Source organism: Hemicordylus capensis, chromosome 1 (genome assembly GCF_027244095.1).
Source record: "Hemicordylus capensis ecotype Gifberg chromosome 1, rHemCap1.1.pri, whole genome shotgun sequence".
Taxonomy (NCBI): Eukaryota; Metazoa; Chordata; class Lepidosauria; order Squamata; family Cordylidae; genus Hemicordylus; species Hemicordylus capensis.
In genome coordinates, this window is record NC_069657.1 from 80,406,579 (window position 1) to 80,425,122 (window position 18,544).

An 18,544-nucleotide genomic window follows, 5' to 3' on the forward strand; every position below is an offset into this window, starting at 1 on the left:
GTTCGGTTCGGATCCGAACTGGTTTGGACCGGTTCAGGCACCCAAAAATTGGTAGGATGGTAGCTGGCACCCAGGGGTACCTGTCACCCAAACCCCAAAGCAACCGGACACTCGTACGATTTTTTAATGAATTTTTGAAATTTATTTTTATTTTTTTCTCATAGGATATAATGGGACTCGAACCAGGCCATTATTCATTATTGTGGAGCACCCATGGGTGCCAACAACCATGCAAACCCTGAAGCAATCAGATTCTATGATAGCATATTAGAGTGGATTCATGGTGTCATTGAAAATCTCATTTGCTATCATAGAATCCATACTCAATACCTCAGAAACAACAGAACCCTGTACCCCATGGGTTAGAAACCCATGGGGGTGGTTGGCACCCTATGTGCACTACACCACCACTCGCTCTGGGCCACCCCAGCACCCCCCAAGTGCACTTATGGGGCTGCTGAAAGCTCCATTATAACTTATTATGAGGAAAAACCTTAAAGATGCATAAACTTCAACAATTAACCAAAAATCAGCCCTCTGCCCAAATCCTTTGAAAAAATTCAGGTAGCTTCCTTGCCCCTACCTGGCACTACCACCAACCCCACACTGCTCTAGGCCACCCCTTTGCCCCTGACGTGAAGCTATACATTTGCTGACACCTCCATGCTTCTTTATGGAGAAAAACCTTAAAGACGCATCAACTTCAAAAATCACTTAAAAATCAGCCCTTTACCCAATTCCTTTCAAGTAATTCTGATAGCTTCCTTGCCCACCCTAGGAACTACCACCCACCACACTCCACTCTACGACACCCCTTTCCCCCCCGACGTGAAGCTATACATTTGCTGCAATCCTAATTATTCTCTATGAGGAATTCAAAAATACTTTAACAATTCACCAATAATCAGAGGAGTGTCTAATTGCCTTGGGATATTTTGGGTGGTAGGCACCCCTGTCTGTCTACCACCCACCCCGCTTTTGTGCCCCTAGGTGCTCCACAATAGGGGATGTGGACTGGTTTGGGTCCCATTATACTCTATGAGAAAAATAATTAAAATATTTCAAATATTCATAAAAAATCATAGGGGTGTCTGATTGTTCAGGGTTTGCATGGTTGTTGGCACCCATGGGTGATCCACAATAAGGAATAATGGACTGGTTCAAGTCCCATTATATCCTATGATAATTTTTTTAAAATATATATATTCAAAAATTCATTAAAAAATCGTACGAGTGTCCGATTGCTTTGGGGTTTGGGTGACAGGTACCCCTGGGTGCCAGCTACCATCCTACCAATTTCTGGGTGTCTGAACCGATCCGAACCAGTCTGAATCGAACCACCCCGGTTCGGTTCAAATTCGAACCTGCAGCCCGAACCTGATGACTGGTTTGGTTCGGATTTGAACCGCCAAACCGCCCCGGTTAGACGAAGAAACAAGATGAACAAGATCTATTAACTCAGGAAGGGACAGAGAGAGAGAGAGAGAAAGAAAGAAGGGAGGAGAAGAAAGACAGAAGGGACGAGTGAGTGGAGGAGAGAGAAAAAGGAGGGGAAGAGAAAAAGAAGGGAGGAGAAAAAGAAGGGAGGAGAAAAAGAAGGGAGAGGAAAAGCGAAAGAAGGGTGAAGGATGGGCCCGAGCCGGTTCGCACATCCCTAGTTACAAAAACATGCAGTCTAATGGACCCCAGTACTACCCCTGAATCATAAAAGGGAAGCAACAGACTAATTTCATGACAAAACAAACTGTCAACAGCATTTAAGAGCAACTAACTTCACCCGTGCAGAGCATCTCTGTGCTTGTACTTGATTGCTCCCCTCACCCCTTAACACAGCCTCCCACTTCAGAGATCTCCCCACCCTCACGTGAGCTGCACTCCTGCTCCTCCTCCTCCAGCCAGTTGCTTCCATCCGCCTCACACCCCTCTTGGTCACTCCTCCATCCCTTTACTCCCTCCCCCTCACCTCTCTTGGTTGCAGCTGCAGCGTTGCTGGCGCCTACTGGACAAGCTGCAGCCCCCTATCCCCAGGGACCTCCCTCCCCACCCGAGCCCTGCTCCTGCTCCTCCCCAAAGGTGCAGCAGCAGCAGCAGCAGTAGTTAACCGTGCCCTTCCTCATTGCTGCCACTGCCATGGCTGCTCATTCCCCTCAGGCCGCTGACAGGCCCAGGCCCGTCCTTTGCCTCCCTCCCTCCCTCCGCCAATGGCCTTGGTAGCCCCAAACATCAGCAGTGGTTGACTGGGCCCTTCCTTGTTGCTGCCAATGGGTGCCACCATGGCCACTCATTCCACTCAGGCCGCTGACAGGCTCGGGTCCATCCTTCACCCTTCTTTCTCTCTTCCCCTCCCTTCTTTTTCTCTCTCCTCCACTCACTCTTCCCTTCTGTCTTTCTTCTCTTCCCTTCTCTCCCTCTCTCTCTGTCCCTTCCTGAGTTAATAGATCTTGTTCATCTTGTTTCTTCATCTAATTCACACAGTGGCAGCCTCCTTCTCCTGAAGGGGCTCTTTCCTCCCTCACGACCCCTCTCATCGCAGATCCCTGCCCACTATCATTTACACACACACACACACACACACACACACACCCCTTTCCTCTACAATCAGAGCCACCTAATGGCGCAACAGGAAATGACTTACCTAGCAAGCATGAGGTTGCCAGTTTGAATCCCCACTGGTATGTTCCCCAGACTATGGACAACACCTATATTGGGCAGCAGCGAAATAGGAAGATGCTGAAAGGCATCATCTCATACTGCATGGGAGATGACAATGGTAAACCCCTCCTGAATTCTACCAAAGAAAGCCACAGGGCTCTGTGGACGCCAGGAGTCGACACCGACTTGATGGCACACTTTACCTTTACCTCTACAATCAAGAACATCTTCCTGTCACAAGCTCACTTGACGGAAGACGCCAACCAGAGATTTATGCCACACGAGCCAGTAGCTCCGGTTTCAGGTTTATTGTCGATTAGGTAGGGTTAACAGGAGTCAGGAAGGAGAAGCGCCGAATTCAAGGTTACAGTCTCTCCGTCAGAAGCCCACGCCAAGACGACACGTTGTTTCCAGCAGTTGTTTGAAGCACATGCTGAAGCACATACATCTATAGTCCTTGGCCTTAACACTCCATCCCCACCAGCTGCCATGGATTCAATCTGGCTCCTGTTGTCTCCTTGTGAGATGCCGGCTTCTTCGAAGTTCCCACCTCTGCTGCTGGTATTTTTCCTGTCTGCGTGCTCGAGGAGATAGTGGCCATGCATACTCCAGGTCAGAACCTGACCCTTCTCCCCAAAGGTCCCACAATCCTGATAGCTCCTCCTTTGCCAAACCCTCTCCCTGACCTGTCTCAGTTATCTCCTGATCCATATCACCAGACCGCTCCCCTTCAGGTGCCTCCCCACTATTCAGTAAGTTGCCTGTCCCCCACTCCTCTTCACTGTCCTCGAGTTGGGGGCACGACACTTCCAACCAGTAACAGTTGCATTCCAACTGACCTTAACCTTCACAGGCTCCTCCACCCTATCAACATATGAAATTCCCACTGCCCAATCACCATGGTGCTTCCGCTCTCACAGGCTCCTCCTCCCAGTGGAGATATGGAATCTCCACTGCCCAGTCAGGTGCTTCTGCTTGCAAACTCTCAAGAGTTGACGCACATGGGATTGGCCATGGGTACACCTTAGAGAACATTGTGGGTTTGAAGTCATGTTCTCCAACCAGGAAGGGCTTATCTTTAAACCCACATACTGACAGTCAAAACTATGCTTAGCATAATAGTTTCGACAGTTGCCATTGTACTTCATTTTCAACATTTGCTTGCTGACTAAGAATAAAGTATACCACACAGAAGATGGAAGATCCTGACAAGAATAATAGGCAAATGAGATTATGCTAGATTCCTTGAATGCAAAGAATTATAAAGTTCTCTTCATACTGCTGATGTGCATTTATTAAAGCATGTTTGTTTTGGTGGAGGGAGGAATGACAAGGCCCATTCTGGCAAAATTGCATCCAATAGACAGCTAGAGCCTATGCACATACAAACTGAATGTCCATAGGCTGGTCCCAGCCTTTTTGAGGGTCCCTGATCACACACACAGTCTATACACACACAGTTTCTGCACAGTTAGGGTCTGTTTTGACAGTCTGCTGAATGTACATAAGTCAAGGGTGGGGTCTGACATCACAGTTCCACAGTTGTGTAAACAGGGCTGGAAATTCTAACTGGTCCAGAAAAATCTTACTAAAAATAAAATAAAATGCACGCACAAGGATGCCATTTAGGGAGGGCGGAGAAGGCAGTTGTTCCCCTGCCTTATGTTTCAGACCACATATGATCGTTCCTCAAGAGCAGCTACATCTCTCTGGTAATTATGAGGTATAAAAAGTAACCACAACAAATCCACTTAATACTCTCTCTCTCTCTCTCTCTCTCTCTCTCTCTCTTTTTTTTTTTTTTGGTATCTGACCTTGAATTTGATCCGAGCATAAGGTTTTGAATCTTGCAGAGAATCTTCTCCCTGCCTTGAACCCTGAAATAGTGCCCTTGTATATACTCTGTAAACCTCGTTGATATTTGCAGTGACACTCCAATAACATTATTGTTATTGGGACAGATTTAGCAGAAACCTGCTAACTGGGCAAAGAGGTATCTTTCAAAATGCTCGAAAAATGGTATTTGGCACTAGCAGCAATGGCCAGTATCCAGGGGTTGCTAGTACGAGAGAGCACAGTTTTCTCTGTCTTTTCTGCAGCCCTCTGAATACCCTAAAAAAAAAAAAAACTGTTGCCAAAGCCCATTCATTTTCAGGAATGACTTTGGTGGGGGTGGGGTGGGGTGCTCAAGGGGCTGCAGCAAGAGCAAAACCCAATTTAAATGAATGGAGGACACACACTAGCAAGCTTGGTGGATTGCACCATTAATTGTCCCTTAGCTCTTCTGTAATCACTGTAGAACCGCTATTGGTTGTCCATACCTTTCCAGAACACAATTTTTTTCAGCTTGTTCTGAGAACTTATGAGTACTTCATACCTTACATAGCAATCATGTTTGCCATCGCTACATTGATGTTATACCTGTATTTGCTGCAGTAAACAAGTACAGATATGTGCTCTGTGAGAAGGTCACAGCTCCCTAGAATGTGTCCACTGCACACATTACTTCTCAAAGCGAACACCACTGTAACAACAATGTTGCCTCAGCAAAGACAGCTGCCATGAAAAGAGTTAGTTGGCCCTTATACTGTACTGATAATGTAATCTGTTGCCCACTGGTCACATACAAATAAATATACTCCCATAAGTATGCCACACTCATTGCTTCCTTTCCTGCACCTCCAAATTGCATAAATGATTTTTAAAAACCAAAAGTTGGATGTAAAGAAGAATTACAATTGTGTTTTAATTTAGCAAACTCATTTAAACTGCTATTTGCATATAAGTATGTGAGACATAGTGATGGGAAGGATTTGAGGGAGGTCTAGGGTTATCAGGCTAGGGACTATTGGGAGGGTGGGCCTTTCCTAATAAGGGGAAAAGCCTGGGGAAATCAAAACAGAAGAACCAACCCAGGGGACTGGGTGGGAAATACACTCACAGCCACCAGCAGAAGAGAAAGCTTTGTTATGTTTGTTTGTTCTGTCCCAAGATTGCCTTGAGGATGTAGCTGTCTGAGAAGCTGCTGGGAAAAAGGGCAGGCCAGCAGCCTGGAGATAGCAGGAAGATCCCTGCCTGTGAGTCATAACCAGTTCAGTTAGATGCGTGAGGAAAGTTATTTTCCTTTATTGTATCACTTGTGTTGCCTGGTTAATGAAAACTCTCTGAGGTTAACCTCTCTGAGGTTATTCTCACATGCAGCGGAAACTGGGCTAAGGAAGCCCAGCCTGATTTCCACTGTGCAGGAGAATCGCTGGGAGCTGCGCAGCTCCCAAAGGTGGCACGGCGGTGAGCCCTCTTAAGTGGCCCACCGCTTAACCTGGGTTTTTGGGTCAGGAGTGCCCAAATTGCGGTCAAAGAATAATGTGTCGCCGTACTGTGGCTCCATGTCACGACGACTCACAAATAGCCTCCCGACCAGGAGGCTACAACAAGCCTCCCGGCATTGGGGGGGGCTGTGGTGCCTCATGGGACTCCCAGGGGCCAGGAGGCCCCCGAACCCCACCACCCCAACAGGCTCTGTGACGGAGCTGATAATCGTCTGGGCAGCTGATCCGGCCGCCCAGGGAGGGCTCCCTGCTCAACTGAGGGGAGCGCTCTCCCTGCAAACCCACTTTCAGTTCTACACATGGATCATGTGTAGAGCCTTTCTGTCTTACAATCTGTTTTATGAAGAGACAACTGTTCTTATTGCATTAGATTTTTCTTTTAATCTAATAATAAACCCTTGTTGGTGAAGTGTGTGTGCTACTCTTCATTTGGGGTCTGCTTTAGTCACATGCCTTTGGAGGCTTGGGACTGCTCAGCCCTTCTAGGGAGAGTTTTGCCACTTTACTTCCCAGAAATCTTGTAGAAAGAGTGGGTTTCTCCACATCAAAATAAAGTGAATGCTAGCAGCCTACTTTGAATCCCTTACAGTCAAGGATTCACCCAAGTGAACTCTTCCCTCCTTCTCAGGCAGGAGCTATGACAGAGACACTGAAAAATATGCTGTTAGACAACTGACAGTGTTTGTGTAATTTGGTAAGCTAGAAGACTTAAATGTTCTCCTTAAACCGTCATTACATTGGGCAACTAGGGAGGTTCTTTATTTTTACATGTATATCCAGCTCTTCCTCCAAGGAGCCCAGAGCACAGCGATGTTTAGCACAGGGAGAGAGTAAGTGCTGTTTCTTTTTAGACTGTCAGCCCTTTGGGGACAGGGAGCCATATTATTTCTCTATGTAAACTGCTTTGGAAACTTTTGTTGAAAAGTAGCATATAAATATTTGTTGTTGTGTTTTCACAACAACCCTGTGTGGTAGGTCAGTCTGAGAGATAAGTGATTGGCCCAGAGTCACCAAGTGAGTTTCATAGCTGAATAAGAATTTGAACTCTGGTCTCCCCGGTCCTAGTCCAAAACTCTAACCACTACGTTACACTGGCTAAATTAATAAATAGAAATTTAATATTTTGCTAATAAGTGATGTATAAATGAAGGAATCCTAGGAACCATGGATCATCTGTTTAATACAATATTATTAAACAGTAAGAATTCAAATAGGTTTTGCAATAAGTAAATTTGCTTTTATGGCCAATAAGATTAGACTTTTGACTGACAGCAATATGTACCTTGCATTTTATTATTGGATATTTTCCTAAGGTATATGTAGATTGCACCTCTGACATACGTGAAATAGCTGAATGCTAATAAAGAAGGCTGATGAATGTCTAAAAAGATCTAAGTTACCAACAAAAGATTTTTAAGATGAAAGCAATGAGCCCTTTTTCACGAGCAGTGAGAAAGGGCTACTGGGTTTGCAGGGAGGAAGCCCTAAAGAGCTTACCTCCCTCAGCCCATCATTGCGCCTTCCCTGGTTGGACAGATCACCCACACAGACCAGCACTGGCTGCTGCTGGAAGCTCCGAGGGTTGGGGTGCTGGGACGTATCACCCCGCATCGCCCCCCACCGGAGTGCCAATAATGCACTGTGTGAATGCGCAGTGCATTATGGAGATCCCCCCCTCCCAGAGCCTGGTAGTCACGGCTGCTTGCCCCTGTGTGGGACTGAAATTTTCAGCCCCACACAGAGTGCATTGTAGTAATCTATCGTCGAGATGACAAGAGAATGAATGACCAAGCAGTTAACATTTATGACAGAGCTGACAAAAAGCACTCCTGGACACTGTTGCTACCTGAGCAACCAGGAGTACTCCCACTGTGAGCCTACTGCTTTTTCCGGGGTGTGTGGGTGGAGAGTGCAACCCCACCCAAAGCAGGTGGGACACCTACTGCTTGCTCATCAAAACCTCCAACCAACATGATACAACTGGATTAAGCTTTAGTATTTGCTTTTTTTTGTTTAGTTTGTCATCATTTGTTTTTCACCCCTGCTAACTTGGCAAAGAGGCACCTTTTAAAGTGGTAATTCTCTTTATTTAGCAGGGGGAGAGTAACTGGCCCTACCCACCCACAGCACAGTACATCCAGTGCCTGTTGCTGGTGTCTATCTTACGTTTCTTTTAGATTATGAGTCCTTTGGGGACACGGATCCATCTTATTTATTTATTATTTCTCTGTGTAATCTGCCCCGAGCCATTTTTGGAAGGGCGGTATAGAAACTGAATAAATAATCATAATCATATCCCAAAGTGCCACCAGACACTAGTTTATGACCTCCATTGTCTCCCCAGGATCAGAAGATGAAAATGAGAAGCAGAACTGAGTGCCAGTTCTAAGTCTCCCCACCCTGCATGCCACTGTTCCAATACGGATCATATCCCTCTCTCAAAATAAAAACAAAACAAACACACCTCAGACACTCAAGGTCAAAAGACATGTAAAGTCACATCTTTCTTGGTCCTTAGCCTAATGAGTACTCAATCCAAAGGAGCTCTCTCTTCAACCACAAAAAGGAACAGGGGTGTAAAACATGGACTGGCAGGCAACAGGAAGCCTCTGTCCAGAATTGGCATAAGTAACAGGAGTCCAGCCTTCTGCCCTCACAACAGAGGGTATTTTCTGCTTTCTGCACTTCAGGTTTCAGCTCAAGTTCATAGAAATCCAGCTGTGGACTCTGGGTAATGGGGGGTGGGTGGGAACCCCTCTCCAGGTCTGGATCCAAGGATAGATGTCCATAAGATCAAGTTTGTTTGTTTGGGGCCTTTATATGGAGCTTTTCAGGCAGACCTCCCAAAGTGGTTTCCAAAAAAAGCTTCAATAAAAAGCCATACATCAAGCTATAGGTTTAGATCTTCACATGCTGAGTCCTTTAGGCTTTGTCGCTTCTTTCTTCTCTCCTCCCCTCAGAGCAAGATGGTCCCTAAGTAGCTCTGTGGTGGCAACTGGGAAGGGAGGAGCCACCTCAGCTGGAATATGGGAGCTGGATGGTGGCAGCTTCCCAGCCTGTGTCTGTCTCTTCTCTCCTCCCCTCAGAGCAAGATGGTCCCTAGGGAGTTTTGTGGTGGCAGAAGTTTAGATCTCACATGCTACAGCCGCCTGGGAATGTTGCTTAGCACCCTTCCCCGTTGCTTTTGAAAACACAAATGGTTAGAAAGGGGGCCTGCATGCCCCCTCCACTTGGAAGGTCCTGGTTTCCTGAAAGAAGCCCCAACTGAAGAGCACTTAAGCAGAGAAATGAGAAGGAAGAGGGAAAGGTAGTGGACAGGCAGGCAGGCCAGCAACATTAATCAGTGGGCCAACAAGTGGTAGTATTTTGCTTAAGGAATACTAGCTTTGGACTACTGCTATATACCATAGTCAGAATGTAGCACTAATGGTGGACATGCAATATATGTAGGCTCTATTCAAATGTAAATAATTACCAAAGTACAAATGAAAGACTTAATTAAAATAAGTGAACAGAGCTTTATGCGTTGTAATCCAAAGCTATTCACCTTAGGACATTTCTGCCTAAAATAGTTTTTTAAAATGCACACACAAGCTTTAAAAAAAAAAATAGAGACATGAAAGCTAACTTCCATCTACCATCACTGGTGAATTATTTAGACCTGTTCCTTAAAATGAGCTACTGTGTTCAAAGAAGGGACAGCTAGGTCCCTTAAGTCATTTCGCTGGCAGTAAGCCACTCTCTTGTTAGTTTCCAGCAATTATCTTACCACAGGGATTATTATGTTCCTTACACCTGTGACTTACAGACTACCTAATTACTGTGGAAACATATTGCATGGTCAGTGATGAGTTCTACCCATTTCGCCATACCATGCCTTCAAGGCATTGACTTGAGAACCATAAGCAAGCTGCAGTCATTCCCCATTTGGTACAGTAAAAGCACAACTGCTTGGGAGTTATAAGACACGCTACCACCACATATACACACTTCTAAGAGAGGAGGATGTGGGAAGGCCAGCACAACTCACCAAGACAAGGACTTGGCTCCCCATGCCCCAGCAATGCTGTCTCTCTTTCTGTCCCTGAGTCTTTGGGCAAGTTTTAGATACGGAGGCTCTCCACACGAGCAGTGTGGAGAGCCGGATGGGGTTAGGCGGGGAGAGTGGGTCAAGCCAGCTTACCCTGCACATGAGTGGCTAGCCTGGCCTGGGCAGCCAGATTGGCCATCCACGTGATAAGCAGCTCCGTCATGGAGCCGGTTGGGGCAGCAGGGATCGGGGGCCGCCTGGCCCCCAGAACTCCCAAGATGCCCTGTATGAGTGCACGGAGCATTCTGGGGAGCCTCCTGGTCGGGGGTCTCCTCATGAGTCGCCACGCTGTGGTGACTCACAATCAGGTAGACGGGGTTAGCAGAGCACTCACTCCACTAAACTCACTTAAGGGTGGGGGTATTTAGTGCGGTTTGCTGTCGGGAGCTGCCCGGCTCCTGTTGCAGCACACGACTGCTGGAAAAAAGGTCTGGGCTCCCTTAGCCCGCTTTCCACTGGTCGTGATACTAGCCTCAAAGATTTCTGCCTTTATAACAGTACCTTAGAACAGATTTAATTGGTGTATCCTGGCTTCTTACTCTGACAGGCCAGAAAAGAAATGGGTCACTGTGCTGTTGGGTGAAGCCTGCTTGTCACTGAAGCATGGGTGGAAGGCACAGCAGGTGATGTCCCTGTCTCCATGACTTGTACAGCCGAGCTGTTTGTAGTCACATTTCTTCCACAGAATGAGGCTCTCAGAATGGTTTAGCAGTTTGGAATTTCAGAGACGGGCAGTGGACGAGCTCATGCTTTGCATGCGAAAAGTCGATTCCCAGCATCTCCAGGAAGGGCTGGGAAAGAGCCCTGTCTGAAACTTTGGAATGATGCCAGTCAGTATAGACACTGCTGGGCTTGATGGACCAATGGACTAACTCTGAAGAAGGCAGCTTCATAACCACTGAACCCCATACCGTCTTCATGAGGCACAAACAAGTACAATGCAAGTTGTTGCAAGGAAGAGAAGATTGCAAGGGACTGCCCAGGAGCGCAATGAGGGCAACCCTGTACCTACAGAGGAAGGAGAAGGGGCTCACACTCAAGGTCACCCCAGAATTCTGTCAGAACTTCCTTAAGAGTGAAGAGATGAAAACAGGAGTCTAATTTTCACAATGTTCAAGTTTCAACTCAAAATTTGCTATTTTAAGTTACACCTAAGCACCTTTTGATATGTTGTCTTATCTTGAAGGTTCATGGAGGTTTGGTGGCTATTTTCCTCTCCCACAGTCACAGTCTATGACTAAGCAGCTGAGTCCATGAATAGGGCGACTCCGTTTCTTCTTCTGTTGACACATCACTGATGCACAAGTGCCTAGAAATGTGGCAGAAGCAAAAAAGAGCAGATGCTCCTTTCTGAGCCAATGATGAGGAAAGCATCTGCTCCGCTGCTTCACAGGCCTGATCCACCTCCATGCGCTGGCTTCCTATGCCTTCTGTACCATCTGCTCTTCCATCCAACTCAACTGAAACACACACACACACACACACACACACGGTCACAAACATCGGAGGCTTCAGTCCTCATAACCACCAGTGCTCGTATGCTGTGTTCATCTTCCCAGGGCTTAGTCTGTGCTAGGACTCAGCCTCCAAACATAGTCAGAACATAGCCAAGGAGCATGTGAAGCAATAAAGAGTGCCTCTGAGCATATGCAGAGTAATTTCCCCCTTAATACAGAGTTATCATGACCAGTATTCATACTTCATATTTCAAGGGGGAGCAGAGGATGTGACAAGAAGCCAGACACCTGTTTTTGGAGATTAAGCACCATTTTTAAGTGAGAGAGTAAAGGAAGTCTAAAACTATCAATATAGTTTTGGGAAATTCAATGACCTGCTGTCTCTTCTGTCCGACACATCAGCAACAAAATTGCAGGTAAGATTCTGTTGCAGAATGTTAAGTGTGATAGGATTATAAGAGCAGCTCTTTTGACTTGGGCTTAGCAGCTGAAAAGTGTCATTTTAACTCATAAATGGTACATTTTGGAACTGGATTACTTAGCAGGAAATTCTGATCTGTACTTTTTGCTGAAGACAGAGTCCCCACATGCTGGCTATAGCAATTTAACACAAGAGTGACCAAGCTCTTGGGATTCACTGTCTGGTAGCAGAGCACTTGATGACAGATATATCCAAGCCAGCTGTCCCAAGGGGCTGTCCAATAATTTCATCAAGGTCCTTAGTCAACCTGGTGTCAAATTTCCATCTCGGTGCACTTCCAAAGGCACGAGACATGTCCTTAAAGAAGAGTCAGTCAGTGGGTAGGTTTTGGCTTACCTCAGAATTAAAGGGAGCTGCTATTAGGAGGAAGGAAAGAAGGGTGGGGAGGAAAATGATGCAGCACCAAAATGCCAAAGGAAAAAAAGGTGGGGAGGAGAGATTCCTAAAGATGCTGAAAACTTTATTCAGTCATTGCCTGACATGTTTCAAATATTCTTGCTGCGCTGGGAGACAATCCCCAGAGAAAGATTGAAGAGTACACAATTCCTCTTCTGAGGAAGAGCACTTTCATGCTCAAAATGCACCAGGCAATAACTTAATAAAGTAGTCATCTGTATTAATTCAGCATTTTGGGGAATCTGCCCTGCTCAGTATTTTTGTTTTAGCTGCTGTCATGGCCCATCCAAAACAGAGAATTGCCCATTGATTATCTCTAAGTCATCCAGATCCAATATGTGCCATTTATGAGTTAAAATGACACTTTTCAGCTGCTAAGCCCATGTCAAAAGAGCTACTCTTATATTCCTATCACACTTAACATTCTGCCATGGAATCTTACCTGCTATTTTGTTGCTGATGCGCCACACAGAAGAGATTCCAGGCCAATGAATTTCCCAAAACTATATTGATTGTATGGGCAACTGATTTGTGCCATTAAAATATGTAGCTAAACATTTCCAAACACAGAAGGAAAAGGAAGGGGTCATTATTGGCCCACAATGCATGTTGAACCTTACTGTTGCTGATGGACAGCCCCCAAATCTGGCTACAGGACATTAGAAAGAATAAGATATGAGCTGACAATGTTAACATTTTTATGACCACTGACTTCACAATTTAGCATAGGACTGAGAATGGCTAGGCAGAGGGACCAACATTTTCAGGCCGGTTGCATCTGTAGCCATCCTGCTTTACTTGCAATAATATGCCAATTTTGAGGAGACACTCCTGTATCCCAGGTCACCACATTCCCATCTCACATAGCTCAAGACAGTTCTCAGCAAGTTTTGGGGACAGCCGCAGTTTGTTTCCAACACACTATGACAAATGCAAATTATTTACAATGTAACTGCATAAGCATTGTTCTCCAAAGGCACAGAACCCTCAAGGCTGTAAACAACAATCTGATTTTCAGGCACACACATACACCACCCTTCACCTATCAGTTCTTCCTCCTCTTGAGAGCAGGAACATCTTGTTATGGTAAGATCAACCTCCCTTTTAACCAGAATTTTTCCAGTTAGCCAAACAAGGAAAGGTTCCTGCTAACTGATTTGATAGAAAAGCAGGGAAGTGTTTGTCCAAGGCTAGGCATGTGCACGAAACAGATTTTGCATTTTGTTTCAAGTTTGAAACAAAATGCAGAGAGCTGAAACATTTTTATGAAACAGTGGTCAACCTGGTTGTTTCAACGAATCAACCCAAATCGATTTGAGTGATTAGGCCATAGGGAACAATATATAGGGAAACTCAAAACACCCCATTGTTTTTCATGGGTAGCTCCCAGGAACACCAAAGTGGGTTGGGTGGTAGGGCATGATAGATGCTACCTACCACTCAACCCATAAAAGAAATGGGAGAGCAGGAGATATTAAACAAATTTTTAACCTTTCCCCCAAACCTTCATAGGATCACAAGCCAGTCAGAAGCCAGTGTCAGAAAACCAATCAGCAAGGGAAAAGCAGGCCTCTAAAATGGCACTCAAAATGCTGAAACGTTTCAAATCAAAACAGAGTTGTTTTGTTCCAAACCCGAAACAGGCCTTTTGTTTAAGAGGCATTTTGTTTTGAGCTTGAGGCACTCAAAATGGCCTGTTTTGAGTCAAAATGTTTCAATGTCAAAGTGTTCTGCACACTCCTATCCAAAGCCATGCAACAGGAGTTCTTAAACTTTAGTGGAACTCCTTATGTAACTAGGAGAAAAAGTCAAACAGCCTGCTCTGTAAAGTGATAGATACTCTATGGAGTTCCAGAAGGCTCCATACTGCCTCCAATGCTTTTTAACATCAACATGAAACTGCTGTGAGAGATTATCAGCAGATTTGGTGCAGGGTATTATCAATATGTTGATGACACCCAAATCTATTTTCCCCTATCAACTTCATCAGGAAATGACATAACTGCCCTAAACACCTACCTGAGGGCAGTAATGGGCTGGATGAGGGATAACAAACAAGTTGAATCCAAATAAGATGGAGGTACTGACTTAGAGGGGTTAAGACCCAAGAGATGGTTTAGATTGGCTTGTTCTGGATGGTTTAGATCTGCCTGTTCTGTTATACTCCTGCTGAAAGATCAGGTATGTAGCTTGGGAGTGCTCCTGGATCCAATATTCACTCTGGTTTTCAGGTTAAGGTAGTGGCCAGGAGCACTTTTTATCAACTTTGGCTGATATGTCAGCTGAATTTCTGGAGGTAGATGACCTAAAACAGTAGTATACAGGTGAAACTTGGAAAATTAGAATATCGTGCAAAAGTCCATTAATTTCAGTAATGCAAATTAAAAGGTGAAACTGATATGAGACAGACGCATTACATGCAAAGCAAGATAAGTCAAGCCTTAATTTGTTATAATTGTGATGATCATGGCGTACAGCTCATGAAAACCCCAAATCCACAATCTCAGAAAATTAGAATATTACATGGAACCAAGAAGACAAGGATTGTAGAATAGAACAATATCGGACTTCTGAAAAGTATAAGCATGCATATGTATTCAGTACTTGGTTTGGGCCCCTTTTGCAGCAATTACTGCCTCAATGTGGCGTGCCATGGATGCTATCAGCCTGTGGCACTGATGAGGTATTATGGAAGACCAGGATGCTTCATTAGCGGCCTTCAGCAATTCTGCATTATTTGGTCTCATGTCTCTCATCCTTCTCTTGGCAATGCCCCATAGATTCTCTATGGGGTCAGGTCAGGCGAGTTTGCTGGCCAATCAAGCACAGTACACTGTATACTTTTCAGAGGTCCTGTATATGCTTGTGACCTCCAGGCTTGACTACTGTAACGCACTCTATGTGGGGCTGCCTTTATACATAGTTTGGAAACTACAACTGGTACAGAATTTGGCAGCCAGGTTGATCTCTGGGAAAACACAAAGGACCCATATAACACAGATTCTGAAAGAACTGCACTGGCTGCTGATGTGTTTCCAAGCAAAATACAAAGTACTGATCATTACCTATAAAACCCTGAATGGCTTAGGTCCAGGGTATTTAAGAGACTGCCTTGTTTGTCATGAACAAACTATTAAGATCATCTTAATAGTTGACTATTAAGATCATCTGAGGAGGTCCGGTTATGGTTGCCACTGGCTCGTCTGGAGGTGAATTTGGGGCTGTGCTTTCTCTGTGGCTGCGCCAGAGCTTTGGAATGTAAAGGTAAAGTATACTGATGAGTTGGTATGACTCCTGGCGACCACAGAGCCCTGTGGTTGTCTTTGGTAGAATACAGGAGGAGTTTACCATTGCCTCCTCCCAAGTATTCAAGTGCTGGATGTTTTTCACACATGGCTCTATGCCTCAGAGTATCTGAAGAGCGAATCTGCTTCGCAGAAGATTTGAGGCATTTTCATTCGAGGGATTAGATGGACCATTCACATAGCCATCAGCACCTGCATCAACACCCTTGGAAAAAGCAGAAGCCCCAAGTCCTGGAGTTCTCCCTCCCCCTGCCCCAAAAGTATAGAGAACACATAGAAAGGCCCGAAGCCTCTAGCTACAATAGGACACCACAGTCATTATTCAGAGACAGAACTAATCTGATCTCTACAGAGAGAAAGAATGAATAGCCATCTTTAGTATGAAACTATTTTACATTCATTTTTGAAAGTCAGAGAAACTGAAGCCCCATTCACACGTTCTGCTCAACACTTGTGCAAGTGCACAGTGTACACAGGTACAGACTGTACACGGATACAGTTATTCACACATTATGCTGAACACAGGTACAGCTGTATACTTCCTATCTGTACCATGAATTTAAGGAGCCTGTACCTAACAGCCATTCATACAAAAACATGTACAAGTGTACAGACATTTGCACACACAGACAACATAATGTCTGCATAGGGCTTAAGTATTTCCCGTATGACAGCTGAATTCCATCTTGTACCCAGAAAGAAGTGCACTCCTCTGTTAGTACTTTGAGGTACTGAACATCAGGGAAGCTTTCACTGTCATTGGCAATGCTATGACTTTGCTGAATATGAAGAGAGCACAGCAGTACTTAGACCTGAGAAAACAATGAGCACAGTTTCTTTTTCCACAAAATTAATCCCTGGCATTCGAGCGCGCTTATCATAGTGAGACACAAGAAGGTAAAAGTGAATCAGAGTAATCCAACCACCCTGGTACCAGATGATCTTTGCTTGGGGCAAAGTTTCAAATGTAAACCATAGAGAGAGCAAAGAGAGTTACGTTACCTTGAAGTGGCTCATTTCCTGAAGTGGTTCTGTGTCACTTACAGTAATGATGAAATCAAATCTTATGCACAGGTAGTTCACCCTTTGGCTGGGAGACAGAGTGACTTCTGTCTTGCCAAATGAACGCTGCACTCAGCAGCTTACTGCAAACTAGTCCTTCAGTCTCAACAGGAAGTTGAGAGAAGGCCACTTCCTGTTGAAAAGCCCTCTGGCAGCTGTAGTCATGTTTACAGGTCACCATATAGACTGATAAAATGTCAAAAATAATACAGGAAAGATATGAGACACCTGCTCCATTAACTCCATCAGAAGGTGCTCAGATGTCACCGTTATACAAGTGACATGTAATATCACCCAGAAATGAGACTCATGAAGCCTGCAAGAATTAAAAGAGTGGGGCGGGGAGGCAGCTGGGTAGCATTCCTGTTGGAAGGAGCAGCTTCCCATAGTGATTAATATGCACAATGCTTAGATATGCCCCTTGACCATTAGCAACCACACTAGAATTTGTACATACCACATCCATAGTTAATTGGGTGCATGCGAAATGCCTCTCTGCAAGTGGCAACATCTCCGTTACTGATATATTGTGGTCCCTTTACTGCCATGTGGCAGGGGCGAGTGCCACAGCAGTACGCACTGGTAATATTTATAGCAAATATTACCTTGGTCCCAAGAGGACATTGTTTAATCCTCAACTTTCCCAAACCCTGGTATCTCTCCAAATTGCAACTTTTTAACGCACCGCCCCCCGGACAAAAACCCAACCTGTTCTGTTTAGTTACATGTACTCGGCACATGTAAGGTAGAATCCAGTTCTCCTTAGTCTGGAACAGGAGGCCTTATTCTCATGCAAGCACTAAGGACAACTGTGGATGCCACTCAATGAAACTTAGAACATGTGGTATAGAATGCAGCAATTGAATAGCACTGAGACACTAGCTGTTCCAGGATTGGCTCCATCTGAAATATACGCTGCACAGAATAACTTAATCTTCAGTTTGATGATCCTAATCATAAAGTAAGGAGGAGGGCAAAGTGTTCTCTGAGTGATAAGCAGGTATGTGACTGCAGAGGGTAGGACCTGAACAAATCTCATTACACTTGGTCTCCAGCTCTTAGACTAGAACTCTCATCATCCCCAGTAGATTGCAGCTGGGTGTGATGGAAGATGTAGTTCATCAATAGCTGGAGAGCCTCAGGTTGGTTACCCCTGCTAGGGGCTCAATGGCAAACTGGTCTGCCACAAACTGGGCCAGTTCGACAGTTGTACTGAAAATCAGACAGGCCTCTGGGAGAGGCGGGCTGGCCTGAGATCGGATTGGGACTGGTTCAGCTCGAACTGGTTTGCCAGTTTTAGTGGCAATTATAAAGCCAGATAGAAGATATTGTAAAGTTAGGAATAGGATAAAGTTTAGGGTGGTGGTGGCGGCAAGGACAGACAGGTGCTGCTGCTGGGGTGGCGATGAGAGGCACCTTTAGAAGTAAAGGAGAAGGTCCTGCTAGTGTTTACCAGGGTGTACTACTGTGGCACTGCCCCCAGCAGCCTGCAGCATCCGATGGCAAGGCACAGAGGCAGCGGTACGGAGTGCCGGTTCCTGGCTGGGACCTCACTCAACTACCCGTGCATGTGGCAGGGGGGAGTGCCACAGCAGTATGCACGGGTAAGCACTAGCAGCACCTTCTCCTTTACTTCTAAAGGTGCCTCTCACCGCTACCACTGCCCCCCCCCCACGGTGCCACTTGCCTGCCTGGCTCACCAAGGCCATCCTAAGCTTTATCCTGTTCCTAACTTTACAATACCTTTATCCTAACTTTACAGTAGCTGCTTG

At 45.4% G+C, this 18,544-nt stretch overlaps 1 protein-coding gene across 18 annotated transcripts in view; it reads right to left on the bottom strand.

Moving 5' to 3' along the window:
- TMEM229B (transmembrane protein 229B) overlaps nt 1-18,544 on the bottom strand; it is a 156,312-nt gene that overhangs the window by 61,100 nt on the left and 76,668 nt on the right. For 3 of the 18 annotated variants that reach the window (XR_008312951.1, XR_008312953.1, XM_053282945.1), the window contains exon 1: nt 16,713-16,865. The exons of 10 other annotated variants lie outside the window; for them this stretch is intronic. The gene's annotated coding sequence lies outside the window, so the exon portion shown is untranslated. Of the gene's footprint in view, nt 1-2,861; nt 3,484-11,230; nt 11,474-16,712; nt 16,866-18,544 lie in introns of those variants that run through there. 5 more of the 18 variants (XR_008312955.1, XR_008312957.1, XM_053282947.1 and 2 more) reach the window with 3 other exon arrangements.